Below are 26170 nucleotides of genomic sequence, written 5' to 3'. Positions count from 1 at the left end.
TTCTTGGCTTGCGGCTGGTGCCACCGCGTCCTCGTACAGTGGGGGTGGGGAGGGCACCCACGTCTCGTCCTCTTTCTGCAAGGCGTTAATTCTACCACGGGTGCCCCACCCCATGACCTCATCTAACCCTAATCATCACCTGAAGGCCTCACCCCCAAATACATCGGGGACCAGGGCTTCCACATCTGAATTGGGGAGGGGAGTGGGGGACGGCGCAAGCATTCGCCTCATGGCAACCAAGGAAAAACTTGGTTTCAAGCTCACACAGCTGTTGACAGAATCCAGTTCCTGTGACCTGTCGGGCTGAGGGCTTCAACTGGTTGTTGGCCAGATGATGGCCTCTGTTGTGTTTTTTTTTTTTTTTTTGTCATCATGGCTGCCCCGACATGGCCACTTGTTTCATCAAACCAGTGAGAGAGAGAGTCTGCTTGCAAGATAGGTGTTGCCAGCTTATGTAACAGACAGGTGACATCATGTCACCTTTGCTGTACAGTGTTGGTTGGAAGCAGGTCACAGTCCCACGCACACTCAAGAGGAAAGAATTATACAAGAGTGTGAGCACCCGAAGGCACGGGTAAGTGGGGATACCTCAGAGTCTGTCTGCCAACACTTCTCGAAGGGAGATGTGGGTTTCTTACCTGGGTGTGTTTCGAGAATTATTGACGGGGTTTTCATCCCCGCGAGGCCTCAGGTTCAGGGGTTCGTTTTTGCCCACAGTTCGGTGAAAATCACGTCTGCTCACCTGAGTTGACAGGGCAGGGTGGGGGCGGAAGCGAACACAGTCTCAGGAAACGCTCGTCACGCGCCGGGCTGGTGATTTGCTAAGCAAAACCCAAGTCGACGTGACATAAACAACGTCTGCTGCTTCCAGGGGCCTGCCACAATATTTTCTTTTAAGTGCTACTCGTGCCTGAAATACGCTTCTGGTTTTGAAATGTGGTTCTCAGCTCGTGCTCAACGACAGACCGCTCGCTCCCTTATTACGAGTCCCGTTTTTTTTTTTATGCTATGATATGGGTTTTCTAAGCGCGTGATGTCAGCCCGGATGGGAGATGTGCCAGAGCAGCGGCCTGGAGGCCTCTCCTCGGAGAGGGTCAGTTCGGATGACGAGGGCGAGCTTTTCCCCTGCACCACCTGGCATCTCACGGACCAGCGCCAGCTCTGAGTTAACACCTGCGCTCTCCGGAGCCCTGACATCTGTTTGCTCTTTACGCTTTTTTTTTTTTTTTCAGTCGTTAATGTTACAAGTTTGTGTTGCAAAAAAACAGTGACTCCAAAAGTAACATAGATTCTCTTTCTGATGCCATGCTATTAGGGAAACAAATCAGCAACTTTTTTCTGCAATTCCTCTCCATCTCTCATCCCACCTGGAGGTATTTGTGGTCAACAGCATGACATGGAAACTTCCGTGTGGGGGGTGGACTGTCTTCAAATTCTGAGAAATCTATATCTATAGATATATATATATCTCCATACAAGTATTGATAATCCGCTTATTTATTTTTACAAACACGGGAATCAGCTAAAGACATCTGCTGGATAACATAGTGCCTAGAGCTAATAATACTGTACTGTGTACTTAAATTTATGAAGAGGGTCGATGTCATGTTACGTGTTCTATCACATATGCAAATAAAAGCAAAGGGACACAGGGCACTTGAAGGTGACAGATATGATCGTTACCTTTGCTCTGGTCCTAGTACCACATATGTCCAAACTCACCAAGTTATATACATTAAATATGTAAAGTTTTTTGGTATATCAATTATACCTCAATAAAGCAGTATAAGAAATAACAAACGACAGGACACCAACTATTCTCACTGAATGGTATCTCATTATCACCCCTCAGATCAACCAATCGTTCTTTTTGATGACTGCCCGTAATGCAGTGGATCACATTGACATCCTGGCAAGCGGATGTTTACATTGTTGTTGTCAGACGAACTGCATGAGAGGGGAAGTGGGTGAATGTGTGTTGTTCCAGTCTTAGAATGGGGGAGATACTGAGGCACAGAAGGTTCAGTGGTGGGTCCCTGGCGACCCCCAGTTCCTGGTAGGTGTGGGGAAGAGAATCGATCCAGCGCTGCTCTTGCGTCATGCTGCCACAAGGTGGCGCTGTTGAAACTTGCTCCTGCGCAGCCTCTGTTGACACACACAGTCCTGTCTTTTGCTAATGCTAGCATCCCGGGCTCTCTTCGGTTTCAAAGTCCTACTCACCCTTTTTCTGCCACTGACTATCATGATCTATCTCTTACAGATCTCCCTAACTGAATTACGGAGAGATGGGTTGGAAGAGTTTAATTTCTTCTTCCCCAGGAAGCCCTGGGCTCCTTGTGCAAATCCACTCGTTCCCCAGTGGCCAGGTTTGCACGGGGAGGTCTCAGTTACATTTACTTATCTCTCGTTGGGGACCTTCTTATCTTCCCTTTACATATTTAGGGGAGATCGGAGAGTGATTTTTCTCAGAACAAAGACTCCTGACTTCAAGGTGACTTCCAGGCATGAAATTCATACAAAAGTTAGAGAAATCCAAACACAGCTTTAAATATTCATGAACACAAGCGGCTTAAATCAACATAAAACGTCTTGATTATTCAGACACATGATTGGCTTTACTCATTCAAGAGTCAGCAGGACCCAAACAGAGGGTTTTGCTCTGGCGTTTCTGATTCTGCAGTCTGCGCCAAAACTGGTTTTAACAGCTCCGCGGCACCCCCAGATTTCAACCGGACGTGACAGTTTTGAGATTCATGTGTGATCTTCTAGGCTTAAAAACAAAACAAACAAAACAGCAAGCAGGTGTCCACACATGAGTATATACCTTAGCTACTTTGTGCAATGAGAAAGGGGGACATAGATGGTACTACAGTACATTCTGTAAACTGCCTTTTTCGAAAGTCCATTCTTACTTGGGACACAGGGTGCAGCACCTTTGTAGGGTGAAGCATGAACAGTGGTAGGGGAGGATGAGGGTGGGCTCTGTCCTAAGCTGTCATAGGGGAGTGCCGCTTCATTTCTTTGGGAAGGACGGGATAATCTGTGTGGACAGACTTCCCAGAAAAAATGGCCTACCTGTGGGGGGCAGTGTGGTCTTTTTTATTTGTAATTTTTAACGGGGAGGAAAGTAAGCGTTCTTTTGTGACACTTCTTAAAGAAACGAGTAGACGGCCTTAGTGGAGAAAAGAGAACGTTTAATCATTTTATCTGTGCTAATTCTCGATGGTTCTGATTTGCCTGCATTCTAATAGGTTATCTTTGTGTTTGTGGGCTTTGTAGGTGATTTCTGGGGGGAAAAAATCACACTTGTAATACAGTCATCTTGCAGGAAAAACAAAGAATGTAAAAGTTTACTGGGTAAGAGGTGAAGGAGGCCTTTTACCTGTTACTTGGTGTGGATCCTTCTCTTCCCTGGCTACACAGTGAGGGCGGGGACCAGCCTCACCAGCGTCGCCCAGAGGCAAGTTAGAAATGCAGAGTCTCGGGCTCCACCCTCGACCCACACAGTCAGAACCCGCTTTTTAACGCGATCCCCAGGTTGAAGCGCGAGAAGCACTAGCGTTCACGATCGATCTATGTGTCTTACATGTTCGTGTACGCGCAAACGCACGTGCTCCTGGGCTCAGGACGTGGCTTTGGACGACGGCTGTCTTCGGAAGAGTGCGTGTGCTTCGTGTGGTCCACATGCTGGCAGCATCAGTACCCCCGGGGGAGTGAGACCTGAGTCCTGAATGCGGCCGCTCAGGAGGGGTCCGGCCAGTCGTGCTTTAATAAGTCCCCCAGGGGTGCCGATGCACCTCCAGTGTGAGAGTCGGAGCTCCTCCTCACGGGTCGCTCCTGCCAGAGTCCCCTCCCCATCCCTCCTCCCGCCATCACTTCCCTCTCTCCCCCTCTTCCCTGCACCCCCAGGCCCAGTCTGGCTGGTTCCCCGGGGAAGGTACACCGCGGGCTCCGCGGACGGGGCCTTCCAGATAGGAGTCTCAGTCCCCTTTAGGGGAGGCTGGTTTTCAGCCCCTGCAGCACGCCAGCTCCTGGGGGTCGGTTGAGGTCATCGCGAAATCTCCGTCCATGCCTCCGAGAGGCCGGTGGTGGGACGCAAACAGGTGCGGTGCTCCAGAGGCCTGTCCCTGGCGGCTGCTGCGCCCCATTGCACTGCGGGGCGAACGGAGGCGCAGGGCTTCCTCTCCCCCTGGTGCGGGAGCCGCAAGGGATTTCCTTCTGCTGACTGCGGGCGGGGGCCCGGCGTCCGGCAGCGGCAGGGCGCCCTGCGGAGGACAGACGAGACCTCAGGGTGCAGAAAACGCTTAGTGGCTGAGTGTCTTGCCAGAAGGGTGTTGGGCCTTCGCGAGGGGGACACTGATTCCAGGTGACCCCTGGGGCACTGGAGTTTGCAACCCCATCCTGCCCAGAGCCCTCCACCTCCTCCCCCAGAGCACCAGGCGCCCAGGGAGCTCGAAGTCCCCGGGCCAAGTCTGTCGGTGTCCCGGCCGCGCCACCCGAACCGGGAGGGAGGGAGGAGAGTTTGCAACCGAACTGGTGAAAACAGTTGGTCCAGTGGTAGCGGGGAGCGAGGATCTGAACGCGGAATCGGGGAGATGCAAACTGCGGGCGAACCCTCCGGAGGGGTGGTCCCCACTCCTAAAAAGTCTCCCCAGCAAAGGGGACCCAAGCGGCAGGCACGGACGGGGTTCGAACCCGTGATCTTCGGTTTACGAGACCGACGCCTTACCACTTGGCCACCGCGCCTGCGTTACGGGGACTGCTCGGCGATCCTCTATCCTGGCGCTGCTCCCGTGCGCCAGTCTCGCGGGAACGAGCACGAGCACGAGCGCGAGCGCGAGCGCGAACGTGAGCGCCGCCGCCGCTGGGCCCTCACGCCCCGCCCCTCGCCGCGCAGCGCCAGCCGCTTAAGGCGGGGCGGCCGCTCCCCGCGGACCTGACCGCGATCTCCCTGGCCCGGTGCCCCTGAGCGCGGCCTCCCCGGAGTGCCCCCCACCCCCCACCGCCATGGCCACGTCAGGAGGCGTATCCGGAACCCGGGGGGCAGGCGGGATGCTCCCCGCGTCTCAGGTCCTGGGGTTCGAAACCCAGCTCCGCCGGAGTCCGTCCGCGACCTCGGAGCCTGAGTTTCCCCTCTGGGTCGAGGGGAATCAACTGGGAGGTGGAGGAATGGTGGCCGTTCTCGTTACCAGCCGCCCCCATCCCCCACACCCCGCGGGCGGTCCCCGGCTGCCCTGCACCCTGCAGGCGCTCTGCAAGCGTTGTTGAATGAATGCGTAAGTTTTCTGAAATTAAAAGCCCAAAGCTCCGCTTACCCCCGATGGGAGCGAGTTAGAACGGCGGCGTCTCCCGCTCGCCCAGACCTGCCGCTGCAGCCCAGCGGTCTGCGTTTTCGGGGTGATATCGATGCGCGGGAACGGCTGAGCCCCACTGCTCCAGATAATTGATCTGCATCTTCCAATGTATAGATTCAAACGTGCTCTTTTATTTCAAGCCAAATGGGATGACTTTACAGTTCTCTGCCATTTGATTTTTCACGTATTAATGTATATAATGTGTTCACTACTACAATGACTTGTACATAATAAAATATCGCAATGAATAGTACATATTTAATAAATATAATCAATTTCTATTCATTCATATAATGTGATATTGTATATAGCAAGTTATATATACTACAGCATATTATATTGTTATGCACGGATAGGTTGTAGCTGTATGATTTTCCACTGAGTGGCTGTATCACAGTTGATTTAACCAGTTTCAGCAGTTGGGCCTTGGGTTGCTGTGCAGTTTTTTCTTTGATGCACAGAACATTCTGCTATATGCCTCTTTGCTGTCTGGCACCGGTGATGCCCCCTATGGAGACATTTATTTCAAATGTCCACAGCCCACCAGGCAGGGTGTAAGCAAATAGGAAACTTAAAAAATACCAGGAAGTTGTTTTCACCAAGTTGTTTTCAATGTCAAGGTTTGGGCAGGGGATTGGAAAAGGCCCTGACATTTACCCTCAAACACTGGGACAGGGGCCCTGAGACACTGTGCCCAGAGAGTTTGAGATCAGCATGCAAACCTCACTGCAGCTCCTGAATTAAAAAAAAAAAGAAAAGAAAAGAACATTTTTAGAATTAAAACATGCACTACTGAGCATTGCTTCCGACTAGTCGATGATAAAATTGGTTCTGCTGTCCCTCTCCTTTTTTTGGTGTTCATCGAATTATTGAAATTATGGTGCAGAGGTGACATGGGCTTATAGAAAGTGAAAGAAATTAGCAAACCAGAAACTCACTTGGAAGCTGAGCCTAGAAGGAACTGGCAGGTGGGTGGGTGGGAATCAGAAGCTAACAGGTACTCCTTCCAGCTTTGTCTTCTGAGGGATGAGAGGGAATCGAATGATGGAGGGGTGTCTGTACCTTGATGGGCAGGTGGGATGCCCAAGGCATCCAGGGTCTGGGGGTGCCTGAGAGAAGCTGGTCCTCCAACCTTCTGTGAGCCCTAAAAGAGCACAGGTGCTGAATGGTCTGACCCTACTTATCTCACAGGTATGCAGAGCCCTGGGAGGCCATAGACCTTGGACCAGGATGGAGGATCGGCCTGTCCTGGCATCTTAGAATGGTGCTTGTGCAAGGTAGGCCCTTAGAAAGTATTACAGAAGGAGTTAACATGCGGGGTTCCTTTCAACGTGGTCCTCCGTGTGGTTCTGGGGGCCCTCTTGATCAGTGCCTGCCAAACACAGTGCCAGGACAGTCTTGGCATTGAACTTGCCCGATCAAGCAGAAACTTTCGGCTTCTCAGTGATAAGGAGTTTTCCGTCGTTCGCTTTTATGGAAAGAAATGTTTCCTTCGCCCATACAGAGTCTCTGGGACAGGTGGGTCCCAATGGCACACAAATAATTGTGACCCAATTCCAGGCGTCCCGAATGCTGGGGCGAGAAACCAGGGTTGGGTGAAGCAGACGGTGCTTTGAGGAGTCTGGGAAGGAGACGTTTTAAGTGAGAAAGAGTCAAAACTGATCTGGTGACAAAGCCAGGTGACATGATGGAATACTTTTGATCTTGTTTCATCTGTGTAATTAAGCTGCCGAGATCGAATAATTTATAAGCATCTACATTCCTGTTGTGTCGAAACTTCCTCACTTTTTTCCCTTTTAGAAAAAAAAAAAATTAGTTTTAAATCTTTTTTTTCTTCTGCACCTCTGTGTCTGTCCCCAAAGCAGGAATTCCTAATGTGCATTCAAGACCAGGAGGTCTGTGAATTCCCCAAGAGCCTGTAAAACGGGAGCGTGCGTGTTCTTGGGAAAGGGACGTCACAATTTCGATCAGGTTTTCAAACAGATCCCCTGAAGGTCTGCGAAGGTTTCGAGCGCTTTGACTTCTCCGCGCCCTTTCCCGCGGTCCGAGAAGGGCTCAGACGCCACCAAGCTGCAGCGTTGGAGCTGTTTGGCCCCAGCGGAGGTTGCTTGGGGAACTGAGATGTCTCCGAACACTCACTCTTTCCAGGGACGGCTCCTGCTGCCTCCCCGCAGGGCGTTCTAGCAGCTTTCTCCTGCGTTTCCTCAGTGGAGCCTCAGCTGTGGCCTCAGAGGCTTCTCTCTCTCTCTCATGAGGATGCAGACCGACGGGGCAGGAGGGGGGTGGTCTGGAGTCTGGGGCCCTGCCTTGCTAAGCCCCTCCCAGGCCACGCAGAGGCCGCTGGTCCCCACCCTCGCTTTGAGAACCACTTGGAGGAATTCATTTGTATGGGGGGGGGGCGGGGGGAACCCAGCCTTGCATATTTAGGTCGCCCGAGCTGATGATGACAGAAGGCTTTTTACTCATCACCTGAATCAAGGCTTTACTTCGGGAAAGACCCACGGCAGACAGCACGGCCCTCCCGTCGCGCTCGCTCGGGGCGCCCCACTCAGTGGTTCAGAGCAGACTGGACACCTCAGGAGCTAGGCGGGGCCCGGCACGCTAGGGAAACCTGGTGCCACCGTGCGGGCCACCGGAACTGTACGGGCCCCAGTGGCCTCCCGCTTCCAACGCCCGCCTTTTTAATTTCAGCTCTTCTAACGAGCGCGCAGCGGTGTCTCGTTTTGATTTGCATTTCCCCGGGTGACTAATGAATGACGCGAAGCACTGTTCCGAGTGCTCGAAGGTATCCGTCTGTCCCGTCTTCGACGAAGCGTCTGCTCACATCTTTTGCCCATTTTCAGAGCTCGTCTGTCTTCCTGTTGTTCATCAGGGTTCATGACACATTTCGTCAGATGGATCCTGAATGTCTTCTCCTCCGTGGCTTGCCTTTTCATGTTCTTGGTGGTGTCCATCAAAGTCCTGAAGCTTTTAATTTGGATGAAGTCCACTTTATCAGTGTTTTTTTCTTTTATGCATCATGCTTTTCGTGTGCTGAGAAATCTTTGTCTACCAAGGTCACGAAGAATTTTTTTCATTTTGGCTTTTACGTTTAGCTCTGTGATCTGTCTCGAGTTAATTTTCGTGTGCGGTGTCACGTAGGGCTTGCTGGTCGTTTTTTTTTTTTTTTTCCCCCCCGTACAGACATCCAGCACCATTTGTTGGAATGATTGCCCTGTCCCCGTGGAGCCGCGGTGGTACTTCTGTTAACATTCAGCCGGCCCCGTGTGCGTGTGGCCCGTCTATCCCCGGAGTTTGTGTTGCGTTCCCTTGGTCTGTACGTTGATCTTTATTCCAATCACCACAGTCTCGATTACTTAATTTTACGGAGAGCACTGACATCAAGCGTCGTGAGTCCTCCAACTTTGCGCTTTTACAAAACCGGTGCCCGCGCCTAGTGCTTCGCGTTTCCTCCTTGATTTTTAGAATCGTTTCATCAGTTTCCACAAAACGCCTGCTGGGATTTCGATGGGGACTGCGCTGACCGTGGAGGTGACTTCAGGGGAAAGCGCTGTCTCGAGTTCTCCTAACCCATGAGTATTTCTGTTGTTCATTGCTGGGGCCTACGAGCCTCGGAGTCTGAATTCGTTCCTTTGGCATCTCGTTCTGTGAGTTTCCCGGGATTTTCAGTGGGAGAGTAGCTGCCATGTTTGGTAGCTGTGCTCACCAATCGTGGATCCCTGCCACGTGTAGGACGGCCGTGGGCCCCCGTGAGACGCCCCAAGATGAGGGACGCGAGACACGTCGCCTGCGCAGCCGCCGAGACAAAGTTCAGCCGAAGCGAAGGTCTCCCGGGGAACAACGGGTCGCCTCAACCACACATAATATGTTGTAAAGACGAAAAGTAAATTGTTCTGCAGAAACGTGGCATCGGTCTGCAGTCATCCGAGCAATCTTAGCATCAGCCTCTAACCGTGGAAAGTCTGTGCTCGTTGGTTCGTTTCAGAGCCGGAACAAGATCAAGTCGACAGCTATGAATCATACGAAATCTCGTTCTTTTGTACCCCCCCCCCTTTTTTTTTTTTCGGATGATCTAAAAAGGTCAACCAGATCACCCGAGGTGCAGCCGGGCCCAGAATCAAGCCGCCATTCATGATTCGCTCCGCCTCCAGCAGGGGACGCCTAGCGCCCCAGCTCTCACGCCCCTCCCGCCTCCCTCCGCGTCCTGCGTGCCGAAGGGACCACTCCGATGAGTTTGCTGTGGATCTTTCCACGTCGTTTTCTTAGCTTTTGTGCCGATACATGTTTATGCATAGGAAATGTAGCGTTTCGGTGGGATTTTTCTCCCCCAATGGCATCCTCTTGGACATGTTTTTTGACACGTCTTTTTAGTTATTTATTTTATTTTAACTCTTCAAGGCATCCAGAGGTTCAGCCCTACCATTCCCTATGACTCTAGCTCATTCTGATTTACTGCTGCATTCTAATCAGCTGAGTGACTGCGGCAGGGGTTTTAATAAATCCCCGAATGCCGACCACCTAGGTCGTTTCTGATTTGTCTTCATTACAGACACAGCCTCTCCCGCATCTTTGCGTGCGCCTCCCTCTGCGTATGTGTGGAGGGTTCTTTAGCACAGGAGTCAGGGTCATTGCTTTCCTAAGATGTCTTTTCTGTTGTGTTTTAGCCTTCAGCAAACAGTTCTGCAAACACCTGCTTGCTTGTGGGTGAGCCGGCACTCGGTGCCCCTGGCTGACAGGAGCAATACTCGCTTTTCCCCAAGTCTCTCTTTTTTCACTTTGTGCATAAATGTTTATGTGCAGGGTTAGTTGGGATGAAGCAGAGACAATCAGCCACACACTTTGTGCGACTGCATGGCCGAGGTCTGCCCAGCTGGTAGAGATATGTCGTGGGTACGAGTGTGCCAGTGTCAAACTGAGCAAATTCCTTGGGTTCTTTTCAGTATTACGAGCTTGCAAGAAACAATATGCGAATGCCCAAATTGGTTCCTTCACAAAAGTTATCTCTTTCTGTAAAGTATTATCAGCATCTCACACATGAATGGCACATGGTATGTGTTTCTCAATACAACAAAGAATCACTTATTTCCTTTAGATTTATTAGCATACTCGATATTAGAAAAACTCAAATCTTTACTCACATAAACCAGAATGTCATTTTGATAGACAAATAGGTATATCATGACCTTTTGCTAGGCCTTGTATTTTAAGGTCACTGTTATATAAGTGACACTTGACCCGATGGGTTCCAAAGTTGTTTTTAACCAGTGCAAAGTTTTGATGATTAATTCTTGCTGTTGGGCCATCTCCCACACCTCTGCCTTCCCCCTTCAGAAAATTTAGGAGTCGAAGCAGTGTATACACAGTTAAAGATGAAGTGTACGATATGAAGTTCAAAGTGCTATTTAAAAATGTCATTTCCCATCATCAGACGCCAATTATCATATCCTCGGCATGAGGCGTGGGAGGCGACTATTCCCAGGGCTGTTCTTGGCAACGTGAAAAGATAACTGGGTGGAAGGGGATGAGGGCACACGTGATAATAAACTGACTTACAGAGACGAGCAAAGCTTTCGCGTTTTCCCCTCGTGGATTTCCTTCAGTGCTGTAAAACCGTACATGTAAATGTGAGACGCAAATGTAAAAATGTCGAACGCGAAATACGACTTTTTCCTTTCTCCTCGTTCTGTTACATACACGTTGGAATTTTTTCCAGACACATGAATAAGAGTTTATCAGAAACATTTTGTTGTCGTTCCGTCTCATTTCGCGGTTCTTAAAAAGCCGTCACCGTCTCCTCGTGCGGCACCTTGTCTCTGGAGCTGCTGCTCGCCGGACGTCAGCCGGATGCCCGGGAAGTGTGCGAATGGCTTCTCTCCTGTTCACCTCCACGTGTTCGCCAGCCACCGTGGTATGTTAGGGGGCGCCGTTTAATCCTATGCTACCTTTAAAAATTATGCAAGGAAAAATATCTAGGAAAAGTATAAGCGCTGCGCCCAGACTTTGGCGTGTCTCAGATAAAACCTGCTAGTTCATTCAGATAAAAACACCTGTCGGAATCCAGCGTGGCTTCTTTCTTTCGATTTGGGTCGTTTGGCTTTATCCGATTGGTCTTCCCTTGCCCTTTCTTAATCCTTCTCTCCCACCCCACCCCCACCCCCCACCATTCTGCTTTCCATCACTGCAAGTTAGTTTGCAGATCCTAGAATTTTTTAAAAACGGAATCTAACAGTATGTATTTTATTTTATTTTTTGGCTTCTTTCACTCAGCTTAATTATTTCGAGACTCAGCCGTGTTGTACATTATTGGGTACCAGGAATTCTCCTCTTCTCATCGCTGAGTGGTGCAGACATCTGAGTCGTTTCCTGTTTTAGGCCATTACAAAGAAAGCTACTCTGAACGTTCATGCACAGACTTTCGGAAGGACACTAAAAGGCTTTCATTCCTCTTGGGTAAATACACAGTGAAATGCTTGGACTGTGTGATTATCTTTCGAAGACATTGACAAGCTGCTTCCCAAAGTGGTCATGCCATTCTCACCGGTGTCATAGGGGAGTCCGAGTCCCCTGTGTCCTCGTCGACATGTGGTATGGTCGACCTTTGTAGTTCGGCCGTCTAACAAGTGTGCAGTGGTACCTCATTGTGGCTTTAATTTGCATTTTTTTAATGGCTAATGGTGTTGAGCAGTTTTTCATGTGTTTATTTATTAATCATCTATCTTTGGGGAAGTGTCTGCTCAAATCCCTTATGCATTTTTCTATTGGATTTTTTTTTTTTTAATTTTGAAAGTTCTCAATTTATTTTGGACACAAATCCTTTATTATATAGATGATTTCCAAATATTTTCTCCCGGTCTGTGGCTCTTTTCATTCTTTTAACAGTGGGGTTTTTTGTTTGTTTGTTGTTGTTGTTTAAAAGAAGCAGAAGTTCTAGGTTTTGATAAAATCCAGTTTATCTATTTGTCCCTTGGTACCTCATTCTTTTCTTGCTATGTCTAAGATATCTTTGCATAACTCAAAGTAACAAAGGCATTTTTCTGTATTTTCCTCTGAAAGTTTAATAATTGTAGATTTTACCTTTAGGTCTGTGTTCCTTTTAGAGTTAATTTTATATATGACATAAGTTATGAATTGAAGTTCACTTTTTTTTTTTTTTTACAGATATCAAATATTTTCCGGTACCTTTTGTTGAACATTTTTTTTCCCCACTGAATTGCCTTGTACCTTTGTTGAAAATAAGTTGTCCATATATGTGCAGGTCTATTTCTGGGCTTTTTTTTTTTCTTTTTAAAATTAGTTTCAGGTATACAGTCCATTAGTTAGACATTTATATAGCTTATAGAACGACCCTCCTAATTTCCGCTTCTCTCCTCTGATTTTCCATCTAGCCAATATATTGATGCTGACCGCATTCCCTGTGCCGTGCTCCCCATCCCCGTGACCCTCTATCAACTGCTAATTTGTACTTCTTTAACCCTTCCCCCCATTCTCCAGCCGCCCAACTCTCCTCCCCTCTGTCCATCACCAAATTGTCCTCTATATTTGTGTCTGTTTTTGATTAGTTTGTTCTTTTTGTTCCTTAGTTCCCACATAAGAGTGAGATCATGTGGTATTTATCTTTCACTCAGCATAATAACCTCCAAGTCCATCCATGTTGTTGCAAACAGTAGGATTTCATTTTTTTTTAATAGCTGAGTAATATTCCATTGTATATATGAACCATAACTTCTTTATCCAATGGTCTGATTTAGGTTGCTTCCATATCTTGGCCATTGTAAATTGTGCTGCCATGAATATTGATTGGGGTGCATAGATCTTTACAAATTATTGTATAAGTACCCAAAGGCGCAATTGTTGGGTCAAAATGTAAATCCATTTTTAACTTTTTGAGATACTTCCAGACTGTTTTCCAGAGTGGCTGTGACAATTTGCAATCCCACCAATGGTACACCATTGATTGTTCTTTGATTTACTGGTGATAGCCATTCTGACAGGTGTCAGGTGATATCTCATTGTGGTTTTAATTTGCATTTCTGATTATTAGTGACCTTGAGCATCTTTTCCTATGTCTATTGGCCATCTGTATTTCCTCTTTGGAAAAGTATCTGTTCAGGTTTTCTGCCCATTTTTAAATTGGATTGTTTGTTTTTTTTGTTGTCGAGTTGTATGAGTTTTTTAATATATTTTGGATATTATTATCAGATGTATTATTAGCAAATCTGGGCTCTGTTTTGTTTTGTTGATCTGTTTGTCTATTTTTATACCAGTTCCATGTTGTCTTAATTAATGTAGATTTATAATAAGTCTTGAAATGAGGTCATGTTAGTATTCTAACTTTGTTCTTTTTGACTATTCTAGTTCCCTTTCATTTCCATGTGAATTTTAGAATCTGGTAACAGTTTCTACAAAAAAGTTTCTGGGAATGTGTGAAATCTGTAGGTCAATTTGGAGAGAACTGACGTATCGACAATATTGAGTCTTCCAATCCTTGTATGTGGTATATCTCTTGATTTATTTAGGTCTTTAGCTTCTGTCAGCTGTGTTTTCTGGTTTTCAGTGTATGCATCTTTCATATCTGTTGTATGATTGATCCCTATAGATTGCATATTTTTGATGGACTTAGCTTACGATCTTAAGGAGAAAGCTCTCAAACTTTCACTAGTAAGCGTGAGGTCAGCTTATCAGGTGGAGAAAGCTTCACTCTATTCCTACTTTGTTGAGAATTTTTTTTAAAAAATCAGAAATGAACATAAGATTTTTCAAATGCGTTTTATGTATCTATCGAGATGATCGTAGTCTTTAATTTTTTAGTTTGTTAATAAGGTAAATTATATTGATTTTTTTCCTAATGTTAAACCATCCCTACATTCCTTGGGTAAAACTCCACTTTTGGTCAGGAGGTATTATCCTTTTTATATATTTTTGGACCCAATTTTCTAGAAATTTGTTTAGAAATTTTGCATTTTCATGAAGGATGTTGGCCTTTAATTTACCTTTCTGGTAATGTCTTTGGCTTTGATATCAGGCTATTATTGACATCACAGAATAAGTTAGGAAGGATTCCCTCCTTTTCAGTTTTCTGGCAGAGTCTCTATGATTTCTTCCTAAAAATAGGTAGAATTCACTAGGAAAGCCATCTGGGCTGGGGATTTTCCTTGTGAAAAGGTATTTTTGTTTGTTTGTTTGTTTTTACCATTAATTCAGTTTAATAGCTATAGGGCTAATCAGGTCATCAATTTCTTCCAGAGTGAGCTTTCATCGTTTGTATCTTTTAAGGAAACTGTTTCATCTAAGTTGTTGAATTTATTGAGTTTTTCACGCTATTGTCGCGTCATCCATTTCATGTTTGTGGAATCCGTAGCGACGTCACCTCTCTCATTCCCGATATTGGTAATTCGTGCCCTCTCCTCATTTGCCTGATGTGTCTGGTAGAGGTTTATCACTTCGAGTCACCTCCCCGGGGACTGCCTTCCAGCTCCATCGATTTTCCCCGTTACTTTTTTGTTTTCTGTTTTACTGATTTCTGCTATGACTTTTATTATTTACTTTCTTCTACTTTAGGTTTATTTTGCTTTTATGTTCCTAGTTTGTTTGTTTTTTTTTTTAAGGTGGATACATAGGCCATTGATTTGATACTGTTTTTTTTGTAATAAAGGCGTTTAGTCCTATAAAGTTCCTATACTGTACGGCTTTAGCGACATATCACACCTTTTGATACATTGTTTTTACTTTCATTCAGATCGAAATACTTATTTTCTCTTTTGACTTATGTTTTGGCCACAGGTGACTCAAAAGAGTGTTACTTAGTTTCCAAATATTTGAGTATTTTCAAAAGGATCTTCCTTTTTTAAAAAAATTTTTTTTTTTGTATTAGTTTCAGGTATATAGGACATTGGTTAGACATTTATATGGTTCATAAAATGCTCCTTCTCTCTCTGGCTCTCCACCTAGCCACTGTGTTAATGCTGACTGCATTCCCTATGCCATGCTCCCCATCCCTGTGACCATCTGTCAACTGCTAATTTGTACTTCTTTAACCCTTCACCCCATCCTCCCAGCCCCCAAACCCCATCTCCATTGTGCAATGTGTGCCTTTGAAAATAATGTGTATTCTGTCATTGTTGGGTGACATGTTCTATTATGTCGCTAAGGTCAAACGGGCTGCTAGAATTGTTTAAATCCTTAAAAAAAAAGTCTCACTGATTTTCTGTAGACTTGTTCTGCCAATTACTGAGAGAGAGGATATTGAAATCTTCGGCTATACTTGCATTTATTTCACCTTGAAGTTCTGAAAATTTTTGCTTCATGCAGTTTTAATCTGTTATTAGGTGCATAAACATTTAGGATTCTTTTGTTGACTTCTTGAAGAATTTATCATTATAAAATGACTATCTCTGGTAATATTCTTTGCTCTAGAATCTCTGAAATTTTGTCTGATATAAATGTAGCTACTCCAATAGTTGATTAATATTAACATGATATACCTTTTTTTTTTATATTTACCTTTAACCTGTATCTCTGTCTTTATATTTGAAATGTATTTTTTATAGGCAGCATAGGGTTAGGTTTTGCTTTTATAGCCATTCTGAAAATCTCTGCCTTTTAATTGGATTATTTAAACCATTTACATTTAATGAGACCGTCGATATGGTTAAGTTTAAATTTATCTTCTTACTATTTGTTTTTTATTTGTCCCATCTGTTTTTTTTGTTGTTGTTGTTGTTGCCTTTTCTCTCTTTTTATGCATCTTGGAACTGTCGAGATGTATGATTCCATTTATCCCCTTGCTTGGCTTATTAGCTACAACTCTTCGCTTAGTTTTGCTATAGAATTCATAAAGTGCACCTTTAACTTATCACAGTCTATCATTAGGTGATATAACACCACTCCCCACATAAGATAAACATTTCACGATGACCCCCATTCCCTCCCCCTGACTCTCGTCACATGCTTCACTTCGGCATGTGTCGTGAAACACACACAGCATTGCTATTTTCGTCGAAACAGCCACTTAACCCTTAGGAGATTTAAGCGCTAAGGACAGTGTCATCTACTCACGCATGCAGTTACTCTTCCTGGTGCCCTTCCGTTCTCGGTGCAGGTCCAGACTTCTGTCTGGCTGTCTTTCTGCCGAAGGACTTCTTTTAACATTTCTCGTTATAAGAATCCGACGACGAGGAATCGTTTCAGCTTTTGTATGCCGGAGACGGTCTTGTCTTCATTCTTGAAAAATATACTGTAGGCCGTGGAGCTGCAGGCTGACAGTTTTCTTTCCCTTCCTTCCTCCAAAGACGGCGTTTCTCTCCCTTTCAGCTTGCGTTGTTTCCCGCAGGAAACCATCCTTCATCCTTGCCTTCGCTCCGCTGCACATAATGTGTGTGTGTGTGTTTTTTTTCCTTCTCGCTGCATTTTAAAAATTGGTTACACGTGGTAAAAGGCACGTAACATAAAATTTACCGTCTTAACCATTTTTTAAATGTACATCTCAGTGGCGTTAAGTACAGTCACATTACGCAACAACCTTCGCCGTCGCCCAGCTCCAAAATTGCGTTCACCTTGCGAAACTGAAACCGAATCCATTAAACAAACAATAACACCTGGCTGTCCCCTCGGAAAGCCCCCGGCCACCCCGTGTTCTGTCTGCCCATGAGTCTGACTGCACTGGGTATCTCATAGGCCCGGAGTCACACGGTCTTTGTCCTTTGGGGTTATTTCAGTTAGCATCAGGCCCACAAGGTTCACCCCCACTGTGGAATGTGCCAGAATTTCATTTTTAAGGCTGAATAATATATTCCATTGTATGGATATACCACATTTTTTTTTATCCATTCATTTGTCGATTGACACTTGGGTTGCTTCCATATTCTGGCTATTGCGAATAATTCTGCTATGAACGAGAGTATAAAAATATCTCATTAAGACCCTGCTTTCAATTCCGTTGGGCGTATGCCCAGAGTGGGTCATATTGTAGTCTGTTTAGTTTTCGAAGGAACTGCTATATTGTTTTCTGTAATGGCTGCACCATTTTACATTCCCACCCACAATGCACAGGGGTTCCAATTTCTCCAGTCCTCACCAACACTTGTTATTTTATTTGTTTGTTTGTTTGTTTGTTTCGGGGGCGGGCAGCCATCCTAATATGTGTAAAGCGGTATGTCGTGTGGTTTTGATTTTTCCTTTCCCTAATGATTAATGATGTCACTCATCTTTTCCTGCACTTCCTAACCGTTAGTACACTTTCTTTGGGGAAATGTTTATTCAGCTCGTTTGACCGTTTTTGAATTGGGCTGTTTATTGAGTTTTCGTGTTGCGTTAAAGGAGTTCTTTATATGTTCCGTTAATGTTTGCTTTGTATATTAAGCGTCTGTGATGTTCGCATGTCTGTCATCATTATATTCTTGACAAATGGACCCTTTTATCATTATATACTGTCGTTAAAAAACCTCTTGTAACAGTTTCTGATTTAAAGTCCGTTTTGTCTGACGTTAGGGTCGCCACACCTGTTCTGTGGTTACTATTTGCACGGAATAACTTTTCCCGTCTTCACTTTCCATCTATTATATCCTTAGGTCTAAAGTGAGTCTCTTAGAGTATATAGTTGGATCCTGTTTTTAAATCCATTCTTTCAATCCATGTCCTTCAATTGAGGAGTGTTATTCGTTTACATTTAAAGTAATTCCTGATAGAAAAGGACTTCTTATTGCTATTTGTCTATATGTCCGAGAGATGTTTTTTGTCCCCCATTTCCTTCCTTACTGCTTTCCTTTCTGTTTAATTTGTTTCTTTAGCAGCATATTTTGATTCCCTTTTTGTTTCTTTTTGTGTGTGTTCTCTCTATATTTTCCTTGTGGTTACCATGGGGGTCACACAGAACATTCTAAAGTTGTAACAGGCCACCTAAACCGATAGCGACCTTCATTCACATGCAGAAATTCTCTTTCTTTCCAGCTCCATTTACCTTCCCACTTATGCTGTTAGTGCCACAGCTTACCTTGTTATAGTTTACATAACCACTAATATAAATTTAGAATTTTTTTTAATGCCTTTGTCATTTAAATCTTTTGAAAGGATAAAAAGTCGGGTTAACCAAAATGACAATAATACGGGTTTTTATTTGTTCATATATTTACCAGAGAACTTTGTGTTCTGGGAGTTACTGCCTAGAATGCTTTCATCTCGACTTGAAGGACTTCAGCACGGTGGGGTGTGTGGTGGCCAGGTGTGGTGGAAACGAATTCCTTCAGCTCTCGTCTGCCTGCGAATGCCTTAATTTCCCCCTCCTTTTTGATGGACACTTTGTCATAGAGAGAATATTTGGTTGATAGTTTTTTTTTTCCTTTGCTTTTAGCACTTTATTGTTTATTTTCTCCCAGATTTACTGCGGTATAATGATACGTAAAACTTAATTTACGGCGTACCAGTGCGACGGTTTGATGTACGTGTACGTTGGGAAAGGATTACGCTGCCACCTCGCACGGTCACCGCGTTTCATGAGCGGCGAGAACTCTTAAGATCTACTCTCTTGGCAAACCGCAACGCACTACGGAATTATTAGCTGTAGTCACCCTAGAACTTACTTGTCTCATGACTGGAAGTTCGTAGCCCTGACCAGCTTCTCCCCATTGCACCCACCTCCCAGCCCCTGGCAGCCGCTGTTTGACCGTGTGCTGCTGTGAGTTTGTTTCAGATGCCACGTGATGCGGGAGATCGTGTAGTATTTACCTTCCTCTACCTCATTTCGCTTACCATAACGTCCTCAGTTCAACCAACCATGTTGTGTCCAACGATAGAGTTTCCTTCTTTTCTAAGACCGAATAATCTTCCATTGTGTGTGTATGTATATGGATATATGTACATACGTGTGCGTGTATGCACGTGTCTATCGTACGTGTGCATACATCACATTTTCTTTACCCACTCCTCTGTCGATGGATACTGAGGTTAATTCCATATTTCGGCTATTGTGAAATGAGCACGGGGGTGGAAACATCTCTTTGAGATACCGATTCTGTTTCTTCTGGAACTATGCCCGGGAATGGGCCGGCCGGCTCATACGGTGGCTCTGTTTTTAGTGTTGCGCGTGTCGGCCGGAATGTGGCCTCCGAGGCTGCACCCGTCCGCAGCTCTGCCAGCCGTGCCCGAGGGTTCGCTCCACCTCCTGCGACACTCCTCGCTCGTCTTTCCGGCCGTAGCCATGCCGACGTGCCGACAGCGCGGGGCGACGTCTCGCTGGGGCTCCGAGTCCATCTCCCCGACTGGTGATGCTTAGCGCTGCTTCGTGCGCTTTTTAGCCAGTTATATGTCTTAGTTGGACAAATATTCAGATCCTTGGCCTGTTTTTTTTAACCTATCATTTGTTTGTTTGTTTTTGCTATCATTGAGTCGTGTGAGTTTATGTATTTTAGATAGTAACCCCTTATCAGACACACGGTTTGCAGATGTCGGCTCCCATTCTGTAAGTCGTCTCTTCATTTCGTTGGCCGTTTGTTGCGCAGAAACTTTTCAGTGTTAGTCCTGCTTGCTTGTTTTTGCTTTTGTTGCCTGTGCTGTCCTCGTTATATCCAAAAAAATTATTGCCAAGACCAGCGTCAGAGAGTTTTTTCCTGTGTTTTCTTCAAGGAGTTTTATGTGTTCAGGTCTTACATTTATGGCTTTAACCCATTCGAGTTAATTTCTAGGTGTGGTGTCAGATAAGGGTCCAGTTTCATCCTTTGCATGTGGATAATTAGTTTTCCCAGCACCATTTATTGAAGAGACTTTTCCTCACTGTTTATTTTTGGTGCTTTTTTCACAGATTAGTTGACCATATATATGTGAATTTATTTCTGGGGTCTCTAGTATGTCCCACTGCTCTGTGAGTCTCCTTTTACGCCAGCACCATAGTGCAGTTTGAAGTTTGTAATTCGTAAGATCGTCTGTTAACACCGTTTGAAGTCAGGGCATGTGATACCCTCAGCCTTGTTCTTCTTTCTCAAGATTGCTTCGGCTCCTTGAGGTCACCCGTGGTTCCATATGAATTTTAGAATCATTCTGTTGTGAAAAATGTCATCGAAACTTTTATAGGGGTTGTGTTGAATATGTAGATCACTTTGGGTATTAACAATATTAATCCTTTGAATCCACGTACATGGACTATCTTACCATTCAAACTCTTATAGTTTTCCTTGTATAAATCGTTCACCTCCTTGGTTAAATTTATCCCTAAGTACTTTATTCATTTTTGATGCTATAGTACATGAGATTGCTTTAATTATTTTTTGGATAGTTCATGTTGGTATATTGGAAAGATACTGACTTTACTATGTTTATTTTGTATCCTGCAACTTTACTGAATTCATTTATTAGTTATAAGTTTTTGGATGGAATCTTTAGGGTTTTCTACTGTGTTGAGTAGAAGTGGTGAGAACGTGCACCCTTATCTTATTCCTGATCTCAGAGGAAAAGCTTTCAGCTTTTCACTGTTAAGCATAGTGGTAGTTGTGGGCTTGGCATATTTGGCCTTTATTATGTGGAGGTATGTTCCCTCTGTATTCTGTTGAGAGTTTCTATCACGATAGGTGTTGAATTTTGTCAAGTGCTTTCTCTGCATCTATTGAAACGCTCACATGATTTTTATCCTTAAATCTGTTAGTGCGTTGTATCACATTTATTGATTTGCATATGTCAGGCTAGCCTTGCATTCCAGGGATAATAGTGTATGATCCTTTTAAGGTGCTGCTGAATTTGGTTTGCTGGTGTTTTGTTGAGGATTTTTGCATCTACGTTCATCAGGGATATTGGCCTGTAATTTTCTCGTAGTGCGGTTATCTTGCTTTGGTAGGAGGGTAATGCTGGCCTTATAGAATGAGTTTGGAAGTGTTCCCTTCTGAACAGTTTTTTAGAAGAGTTCGAGAAGGATTGGCATTAATTCTTTAAATGTTCACTAAAATTCTTCTGTGAAGGCATCTTGTCTGTATCTTTTCTTTCTTGGGAGATTTTTGATTACTGCTTCAGTCTCTACTTTTTATTGATCAGATTTTCTATTTCTTCATCCAGTCATGGCAGGTTGTATGTTTCTAGGAATTTCCCCATTATTTACAGATTATTCAATTTGTTGGTATAATTGTCATAGTTTCTTATGAACCTTTGAGTTTCTGTGACATTAGTTGTAATATCGCCTCTTTCATTTATAATTTATATTTGATCTCCTTTTTTTCTTAGTCGAGCTAAATGTTTTCAATTTTGCTTCTCTTTTCAAAAACCAACTCTTAGTTTTGTTAATCTTTTCTATTGTCTTTCTGTTTTCTGTTTCATTTATTTCTGCTTTCACCTTTATTATGTCCTTCCTTCTAATTTCATGCTTGCTTTTTTGCTTTTTCTGAATTTGTTCTCTTTTTTTTAGATATAAAGTTAGGTTGTTTATTTGCAGTTTTTCATTTTTCTTAATGAAGGCATTTATTTCTTAATGTAGGCATTGGAACTGTTTTAGCCGTACCCGATTTGTTTGGGTATGCTGTTTTTCCATTTCTGTTTATCTCAGGATACTTTTTCTCTCTCGATTTCTTCTTTGACCCATTGGTGTTCAGGAGTGTGTTTAATTGCCACATATTTTTGAATTTTCGAATTTTCCTCCTGTTATTGATTTCTAGTTTCATGCCATTGTGGTTGGAAGAGGTCACTGATAGAAATTCGTTAAGATTTGTTTCATGGCCCGGCAGATGCTCTGTCCCGGAGAGTGTGTTGTGTCTACCTGAGAAGGATGTGTGTCCTTCTCCACTGCCGTTGGGCAGGATGCTCTTTATATGTCCGATAGGTTCATCCAGTCTATAATGTTACGTCCACAGTTCCCTTATTTTCTGTCTGGATAATCTGTCCAGTGCCGAAAGTGGGGGTAGTGAAGTCACCTACTATTATTGTATTGCTTTTTATTTCTTTCTTCAGTTCTGTTAATATTTCCTTTGTATATTCAAGTGTCCCAATGGTGGGTGCATATATCTTTGTAGTCTTTATATCCTGTCGATGAATTGACTCCTTTATCATTCTACAGTGATCTCATCTCTCCTGACAGATTTTGACTAACCGCCTGCTTTATCTGATCTACACAGAGTTCTCTCTGCCCTTTTCGTTATCACTGGTACAGAACGTCTTTTTCCATCCCATCGCTTTCAGCCTGTGTGTGTCCTGAAAGCAGATGTGAGTCTCTTGCAGGCAGAAGATTGTTTGATCTTGTTTTTCTATTGCATTCAGCCTCTCTGAGTCGCTGGACTTGGAGAATTTAATCCATTTAAATTCAAAGTGTTATTGATAAATAAGGACTTACTGTTCCTATTTTGTTCATTGTTTCCCGAATGTTACATACTTATTTTGTTCCTTCTTTTGTGGTTTGATTTTTGTTTTGCTTGCAATATGCTTTGATTCCTTTATCTTTCGTGTTATCTACTACAGGTCGATGACTTGATGAAGGGGTGTTGAATTTGTCAGATTCTTTTCCTGCAACCGTAGGGATGATTGTGTAGCCTTTGAGCCTTGGTCTGTTGATATTGTGTGTTATACTGATATTCAGATCAACTTCGAGTTCCTGAGATAAATATGTGTCGCTGGATTTGGTTTGATAGAATTTTTTTAGGATTTTTGTATGTATATTCATTAGAAACATAGATCTTTTTTTTCTCTCTCATAGTGTTGGCATCAGGATAATTCAGGCCTAATTGAATGAGTTGGGAAGTGTTCTTTTCTATTCTATTTTTTCAAAGAGTTTTTGGAAAAATTGGTATTAATTCTTTTTTAAATGTTTGGTAGAATTCACCAGTGATATCATCTGGATCTGGGCTCTTCTTTGTTGGTAGTTTTTTGACCTACTAATTCAATTTCTTTACTTGCTACAAGTCTAGGAAAATTTTCTGTTCGTGAGTCAATTTTTGGTAGTTCGTTGTTCTAGGAATTTACCTGTTTTTCTTAGTTATTGGCATGCAGTTGTTAATGGTATTCTCTTGTAATTCTTTTTACGTTTAAACTTTTTTTTTTTTTTTTTTTTTTAACATGGAATGGTTCCAACCCACAGAAAAGAATTGGGGAGAATAAAGAAATTAACTGCCAGTAAATAAATGTTAATATTTTTTCTAGATGGCTATAGAATTATTAAAGGAATAAAACATAGATGAAATTAAAGAAATAAATGTTCAGTGTTAATTGAAGCCTGCTTTACAACCTCCACAGTCTAATTCCTTTTCTTTCCAGAAGTATCGTGAATCTTGACATTGGCAGGAGTCTTTACCACCCACGTATTTATACTTTATATCTTTATATGTAGAAAAATACACAACGTTTTTTGTTGTACTTTCTGGTCACATTTATTTATTTTTATTTTTTAAAATAAATTTTTACTCTTCAGCTGCATTTGACATACAATATTATATTAGTTGCAGGTGATTAGACGTAGCGATCAAATATTTGTATGACTTACGAAGTGATTACCTTGATAAATCTAGTACCCATCCGACACCCTATAGTTATTACAACATTAGACTCTGTTCCCTATGCTGAACTTTATATCCCCATGACTATTTCGTAACTACCAATTTGTACTTCTTGATCTCTCATCCCCTTCGTCACCCAGTCCCCTACACCCCTCCCATCTGGCCATCGTCAAAATCTTCCCCGTACCCAACTTTCTGTTTCGTTTGTTCATTTATTTTGTTTTTTAGATTCCACATATAAGTGAAATCATGTATTTGTTTTTCTCTGTCTGACTTATTTCACTTAGCATTATACCCTCTAGGTCCATCCATGTTGTTGTAGACGGTGATATTTCACTTTTTTATGGCTGAAAAAAATTCCATTGCATATGTGTGCTGTTTCTTTAACTGTTTAGCGTTGATGGACATTGAGGTTGCTTCCACATCTCGGCTGTTGTAAATAATGCTGCAGTGAACACAGGGGTGCATGTTGTCTTTTTGAATTAGTGTTTTGGATTTCTTCAGATAAATACCCAGAAGTAGAATTACTGGGTCATTCTTTGTCTCTTGCTTATAGCCTTTGTTTTACAGTCTATTTTGTCTGTTGTAAGTATTGCTACCCCAATTTTTAAAAAATTTTCCCTTTTCACAAAATTTTTTTTCCATCCTTTTACTTTCCATCAGTTCAGGCAGCATATGTTAGGGTCTTGTTTTCTTATCCATCGGCCACGATGTCTTTTGATTGGAGTATTTACTCCATTTACATTCATGGTAATTCTTGATAGATATGTAGTTGTTGCCATTTTATTCATATTTTTGATCTTTTTCTTCTCTTTCCTCTTCTTCCTCCTCCTCTTAAAGAAGTCTCTCCAGCATTTCCTGTAATACTGGCTTGGCGGTGATGAACTCCTTTAGCTTCTTCTTGTCTGGGAAGCTCTTTTTCTATCTTGCGATTTTAAATGACAGCCTTGCTGGGCAGAGTGATCTTGGTCGTAGGTCCTCACTTTTCATCACTTTGAATATTTCGTGCCGGTCCCTTCTGGACTGCAGAGTTTCTGTGCCATGCTAGCTGCCAGTCTTATGGGAGCTTGCTCGCAGGTAGTTAACTGTTTTTCTCTTGCTGCTTTTAAGAATTTTTTGTCTTTAACCTTTGGCATTCTGGTTATGATGTGTCTTGGCGTGGGCCTCTTTGGGTTCACCTTGTTTGGGATTCTGTGCTTCCTGGGCTTGTATGTCTATTTCCTTTGCCAGGTTACGGACATTTTCAGTCATTAATTTTTGAAATGGGTTTTCAATTCCTCGCTCTCTCTCTCTTTCTGGTCCTCCTATGATGAGAATGTTGGTATGGTCGGTGTTGGCACCCTAAGGCCCCTTAAACTACCCTCATTTTTTTTGGCGGGGCGGGGGGCCAATCCTTTTTTCTCTTTTGCTATTCCGTTTGGGTGTTTTCCGCTACCTTATCTTCCAAACGGCTGAGTCGACCCTCAGCTTCATCTAATCTACTGTTGATTCCCTCTAATTATTCTTCATTTGAGTTATAGTATTCTTCATTTCTGACTGGTTCTTTTTTGTTTCCTATTTTCCATTTTTATGTGCCCTATCTCTTTGTTGAAGTTCTCATTGAGATCACTGAGCATCCTTATAATTAGTGTTTTGGACTCTGCATCTGGTAGATTGCTTGTCTCCATTTTGTTTAGTTCTTTCTCTGGAATTTTGTTCTTTCCTTTAGGACATATTTCTTTGTCTCCCCATTTTGGCTGCCTCCCTGTGTCTGTTTCTGTGTATTAGATAGAGCTGCTAGGACTCCCGGTCTTGATAGAGTGGCTTTAGGTGTGCTGCGGGGCCCAGCGGCACAGTCTCTGTAGTCACCTGAGCTGGGCGCTCCAAGGTGTCCCTTGTGTGGGTTGTGAGTGCCCTCCTAGTGAAGTTGCGCCTTGATTGCTGTTGGCACTCGGTGGGGGGAGGGGGTCAGTCAGTCTGTGCAGACAGGCCCAGGACTGGCCGTGACCGCAGTGGAGGAGCCGCTGTGCAGGGGCCGACCCCACGGAGCAGGCTTCACTTTAGCGGGGCTCTGGCGCCTGCCGAGTCTGCCTGTGGGCTGTGTCGTTTGCGGAAGTGGTTCGGGGGTGCCGTGGTGTGGTCTGAAGCTGGCCAAGGGTCTGTTGGTTCTGGGGCCTCTTGGGAGGGGCTCTGGTCCAGGCCAGGGCCACTTGGTATGAGCGACAAAGCGATCTGCAGATAGTTGTCACCCGGCCTCAGACCCACGCTCAGCTTGTCGTTTCCTCTCCGCCCTTAGTTGCCACATCTGTAAAACGGGGGTAATGAGTTCCTAGCTCACAGACCTACAGCTGCAGGGGCCCGTACGTGGGAAGTGCTTGGCGCGGG

General features: G+C 44.0%; 1 long non-coding RNA gene and 1 other non-coding gene across 2 annotated transcripts; both read right to left on the bottom strand.

Annotated features, from left to right (window-relative positions):
* Positions 1 to 1815: 1815 nt before the first annotated feature.
* LOC118606631 lies at positions 1816 to 4798 on the bottom strand. Its single transcript, XR_004952560.1, has 2 exons — positions 4730 to 4798; positions 1816 to 4265 (listed from the first exon to the last, which is right to left on the bottom strand). It is a non-coding gene; the product is annotated as an uncharacterized LOC118606631 (long non-coding RNA).
* TRNAT-CGU lies at positions 4675 to 4746 on the bottom strand. Its single transcript has one exon. It is a non-coding gene; the product is annotated as a tRNA-Thr (tRNA).
* Positions 4799 to 26170: the final 21372 nt, after the last annotated feature.

The sequence above is a fragment of the Rousettus aegyptiacus genome, unplaced genomic scaffold (genome assembly GCF_014176215.1).
Source record: "Rousettus aegyptiacus isolate mRouAeg1 unplaced genomic scaffold, mRouAeg1.p scaffold_m13_p_8, whole genome shotgun sequence".
NCBI lineage: Eukaryota > Metazoa > Chordata > Mammalia > Chiroptera > Pteropodidae > Rousettus > Rousettus aegyptiacus.
The sequence above is the reverse complement of the archived record's forward strand: the minus strand, read 5'-3'. Positions and strand labels throughout refer to the sequence as shown.